The 5,237-nt window shown below is 41.6% G+C and overlaps 1 pseudogene; it reads right to left on the bottom strand.

Annotated features, from left to right (window-relative positions):
- Positions 1-4,131: 4,131 nt before the first annotated feature.
- LOC102421711 lies at positions 4,132-4,759 on the bottom strand (annotated as a pseudogene).
- Between the last annotated feature and the right edge of the window lie 478 nt (positions 4,760-5,237).

Raw genomic sequence — 5,237 nt, 5'->3', positions numbered from 1 at the left:
ACCCAGTGATCCAACTTCTAGGAATATATCCTAAAGAATTAGAAACACCAATCAGAAGGGATATATGCACCAAATGTTCATAGCTAAGATTTGGAAACAGCCCAAGTGCCCATCAGCAGGCGAGTGGATTAAAAAAACCTGTGTTATATCACACAATGGAATACTATGCAGCTGAAAAAGAAAGAACTTTTACCATTTGAAACAGTGTGGATGGACCTGGAGAGTAATAAGCTAAGGGAAATTTGCCAGTCAGAGAAAGACAAGTATCACATGATCTCACTAATATGTGGAATCTAATGAACAAAATAAACTGATGAACAAAATAGATGCAGACACACAGACTGACAAATTTCAGAGTGAAGGCTGGGGTATGAAGTGGGTAGTGAAGAACTGGGGAACTTATATGCATATATGCATAGCCCATGGACACAGACAATAGTGTGGTGAATGTCTGGGGTGGGGCAGGAACAGGGTGGAGGGGGGCACTGGGAAAAAGTGGGGGACACCTGTAATACTCTCAACAATAAAAATAAATAAATTAAAAAATAAGAAAAAATGGGAAGGGATCCAAAAATGATGGAAATGAAATAAAAGAAAATAAGGTAGAGAAGAAAATATACATTAAATCCAACTCAAGTGAATGTTTATTTTCAAGATCATGTATCTTTACTCAAAGATCTTGAGAGCAAGTAATCTATATCAGGCATCATCTTTTTTTGATTTGTAGAGTTTTTGGAGGAAACTGTTTACTTCTCAAAATCATCCAGTTATGGAAATATTTTAGTGTGTATCTCTCATCAAATCTCTAGTAGGATTGGATGTTCAGTTTTATAATCAGAAGCACAATCTTATGAGGAACAGTAACTTTATTAGTCTACTAGAGGCCTGGTGCATGAATTCGTGCACCAGTGGGGTCCCTTGGCCTGGCTGGTGATTTAAGTTAATGGGGGCCATCTTGCCCAGTCCAGATCGTGGCCAATGGGGTCCAGCTCATGGGGGAGGGGCCACAGGAGTTTGGCCTGCAGGGGATGGACCATGGGAGAGCTCCAGGGTGTGTCTGGTCTGTCTCGCCCAGTCCCAATCTCCCTGACCCCAGCAGCAAGCTAACCTACTGGTCAGAGTGTCTTCCCTCTGGTGGTCAGTGTGCATCATAGTCACTGGTGGAACAGTTGAATGGTCGAATGAACGGTTGGACACTTAGCATATTAGGCTTTTACTACATAGGATGTCCTGGAGTTTAAAACATTATTCATTATTAAGAACTTCTGAAATAGTAATTGTAGGCCGAGATCTTCTGCACTTAACATTTTTCTGGTGTCTCCTTCAATATATTCATTCACTGTCATAGTTACATATAATATAGAGTATTATTCATCTTTGTCCCTTTTTTATTTTTTATCCTTATCTGCTGATATTTTTAGGGAGAATACATGAGAGAGAGGGAAAAACAGAGAGAAACATCGATGTGAGAGTAATACATTGATTGATTGCCTCCTGCACGAGCCCCCACCAGGGTGTCAGAATGATGACAGGTCCCCGGATGGTCAAGGCCGGTGGGAGCACAGAGGCTGTTATCAATACACCAGAATGGTCAAAGGCCACTCTGGGCATGAGCCTAAATTGAATGTTCAAGGACTCTGAGCCTGGGAATCCTAAGCAGGCCACGATACCATAAGCAGGTGCAAGGACACATGGTACACTGTGTCCTTCAGTAGGCAATATGGCTGATGTGACTATTGCCAAGAAGCCTTCTTTGTCTAAATGGTATAAAAGTAGGTTACTGACCAGTCTAGTCGGCTGAGGATGGAGTGAGAAGTCTGCTGGAATATGGATTGATTGCAGCTAGGATGGATTGTGTGAAGAAGTCTGCTAGAGAGAGCAGCTGGGCAGGAGAGACAGGAGAAGCTGCGGAGCCAGAGAGCTTAGATACCACTACGATGTGAGGCAATGATTCTAGGAGGCAGCATGAGGCTGCTCAGTTAATAGCTGTGGGTACAGAGACTGATGCTGCGTTATGGGAAAGATATATGTTCACCAGCCGGTGTCTGGCTGCCTGCCTGTATGGACTTTGCTGTGAGGATTGTTCTTGTCTGATGGCTATAAGGTCACTGGCTTCAGCAATAAAGACTCATTCTTCTATATTCACAACTTCTCATTGCTTCTCTGTGTAAGACCTGGCATCCTAGGAGATCCAGCCCCAGGCAGAGGGGCTCAGACCCCACACCTGTTACTAGTGAGCAGAGGATAAAGGAGGAACTTGGACTAAGTTCCCAACAGTGAGTACAGTGGACAGGGTTCAAGCAGGAACTCGCCTTGGTGTAGTCTGATAGGAGAATTTTGAAGAATACATAGACTCACAGCCACCCAAACAACTCAGAGCACCAGTGCTCCTGCAGGGCTCTGCCAGTGCTCTGACACAGGGCCAGGCCTGGGAGGGGCCTGCAATCCAGTTAGGTGCCCTTGGCCAGAAACAAACCTGGCACCCTTTGATGTGCAGGCTGACGCTCTATACACTGAGCCAAACTGGCTAGGACTGTATTTCCCATTTAGAAATGAAACCTTATCCCCTGAGTATATAACTATGAACAATACTCTAATTTTCTGAGAGTATATGACAAGGTAAGAACGTACCAAAGTGGGATATGTCATGGCAGAAATAAAACCAAGAACTTGAGTCTTTTGTAAAAATTTCATGTAGCAAGCATTTATAGCAATTTTTCAAATGTTGATTGTATTTTTTTCATTACAGATAATAATAGAACTTTAGATCAAGGCTAATTTAGCTGTTTTGAAACTTGGATAGGTTTGAATTTAAAATGTCATCAGCTCTTTGTAAGAATTCTCTCAGATCTCTGGAGAATGAGGTAAACCTTGATGTTTCTATTTGATACAATTATTTTGCATGCACCCTGTAGTATTTTGCCCATAAAATTAGCTGTTTTTTCTCTTTGAGAATGGCCAACATATTCTCCAGGTAGAAAAAAATAAAATAAATATTGTAGCTATAATTGTTTTTATACTTTGGATTTTTAACTTTTATAATAGTTAAAACTGATTCATAGTTCACCATTACAATATTAAACTATTCTGAATTTCACCACATATTTACCATTGCTGGTGAATACTATACTTTCATATGTTTTCTGTTTTACTTAGCATCCTTTTGTTTCAACTTTACCATCATTTGTAAGGCAGTTCTTGTGGTGATAAACTGTCTTCGTTTTTGTTTGTTTGTTTTGTTTTGTGTTTTGGATTATTGTTATCTCTCCTTCATTTCTGGGCAATTTTCCCAGGTAGATTATTCTTCTTTGGCAGTTTTTTCATTCAGCACTTTTAACATATCATCCCACTCCCTCCTGGCCTGCAAGATTTCTGCCGAGAAATCTGCAAATGACTATGGGAGTTCCCTTGTATGTGATGAATCCCTTATTTTTTGCTTCTTTCAAAATTCTCCCCTTGTTTCTGATTTTTGACAATTTGATTATAATGAGTCTCAGGGTAATCTTTGGAATGATCTTGTTTTCGGCTGTTCAAAGTTCTTTGAAACTGAATGTTCATATCCCTCCCTAGATTTAGGAAGTTTCAGCCATTATTTCTCTAAATAAACTTTCTAGTCCATTCTCTCTCTCTTCTCCTTTTGAGTCTCCCATAATATGTACCTTTTATTACAAAGATCCTATATGCTTTCATTTTTTTTCTTTTTTGTTCTACTAACTGGCTAATATTAAATAGCTTGTATATGAAAAGTTCATGGATTCTTTCTTTTTCCAGGTGCGTAGACAGACATGCCTCTCAGTTGTTCCCTGGGGAGCAAGATCCAGGTTATAGGGTTTCTTCCAGATTCATAGTTAAGCTGAGGTCTGCAGCCCATCCTCTGAGAACATGGACAAGCATGATTCCTAGAAGGTCTCTGGAAAGGCATGGCTACTACTAGACCATGACTAGGATGGTTTGGAGGTAAGTTATAGGGTTGTTTCAAGATCTACAGTCAGAATGAGTTCTATGCCCTAACTTCCAGGGAAACAGACAGGTTGATTCCTCTCTGGTCCCTACAATAATCTTGCTGGTGTCAGGAGCAAGGCCAAGCTGAGCTTTAGCCCTGTCCACAAGGGGATAGGGCTATTTATGGGTTTATAGCTTGGCTTGACCACCTGCAAAGATGACTGGAGAACTGGATGGCTTGGGCCAGTATGGGATGGTCATGTCCTTTGGAGCATGGGAGGGGACTCCAATATGATCACGCAGATCTGTTTCACACACTCAATGATGGATTGCGGATTGCTAGCAGTAGTGATGGCCCGCTCAGTTGAGTTGGAGAGCATATCCCCTGCTACCTGGACTTGAGCCCCTGTACTCTCTGGTATTTTCTTGATCTCGCAACCTCCTTTCCCAATGAGAGAGCCACACTGACTAGCAGGGACCACCAACCTCAGGGTGGTGGGGGTCTACTGGCAGCTGTGCTATTGGTCATAGAGCTGCTGATGTCCTCTTCCAGTTTGTCAATGATTATAGCAAAGGTTTTGAAGATGGCAGTACTGAATCCAGCCAAAGTGATAATTCTCTCAGGACAATTCCCTTCTGAGATGTTGATAAGTGCACCACTCTCCTTGCACATCTTCTTAACTGATTCTCCTTTCTTTCCAATGATACTGCCAACTTCCTTTCCATGCATAAGTAGATGGATGGTGAGAGTGATATTTAATCCACTTTCAACCACACTGGTGTCCATGTGGAGCAGTATTCTGGGGAGCTGGACTTTGAGTGGTCAAGTCTGTGGTCACTGTAGGGGGATGGGGTGGGAGATTGAAAGCTCAAAACTGCAGGTGCCAGGCGACTGAGGGGAAAAGGGAAAGGGCGGAAGGGGAAGGGTGGGATGCTAGGGGTCAGAACAATAGAGGTGGGCAGACAGAAGAGGGCACAGGCTGCGGCTGGCTGCTCCAGCTGCTGCCTCTGCTGGTCTGGGCCCTTTTTCATATTTTTAGTTCATTTACACATTGCACACTCAGCTCTTTGATGTCCTTAAAAATATAGTGGATTTTTGAAATATAATTTGGATTTTTTTGAAATATATTTTGAAATCAATTTGGATTTTCTAGTTTTTATTTTCTCTTCCTACCAGAGAAAACATGCTTGTGAAGATTTATATGTCCTACAGAGAATTGTATTTTTTTGAAACAACAAAATTTTATTAATAAAAGTACAAAGGAGTTGAGTGGCAAGTGTATTTTCTGTATTTC

This window comes from Myotis lucifugus, unplaced genomic scaffold, assembly GCF_000147115.1.
Source record: "Myotis lucifugus unplaced genomic scaffold, Myoluc2.0 scaffold_1, whole genome shotgun sequence".
NCBI classification, from domain to species: Eukaryota; Metazoa; Chordata; class Mammalia; order Chiroptera; family Vespertilionidae; genus Myotis; species Myotis lucifugus.
Note: the sequence above shows the minus strand (reverse complement) of the source record. Positions and strands in the feature narration are given on the sequence as shown.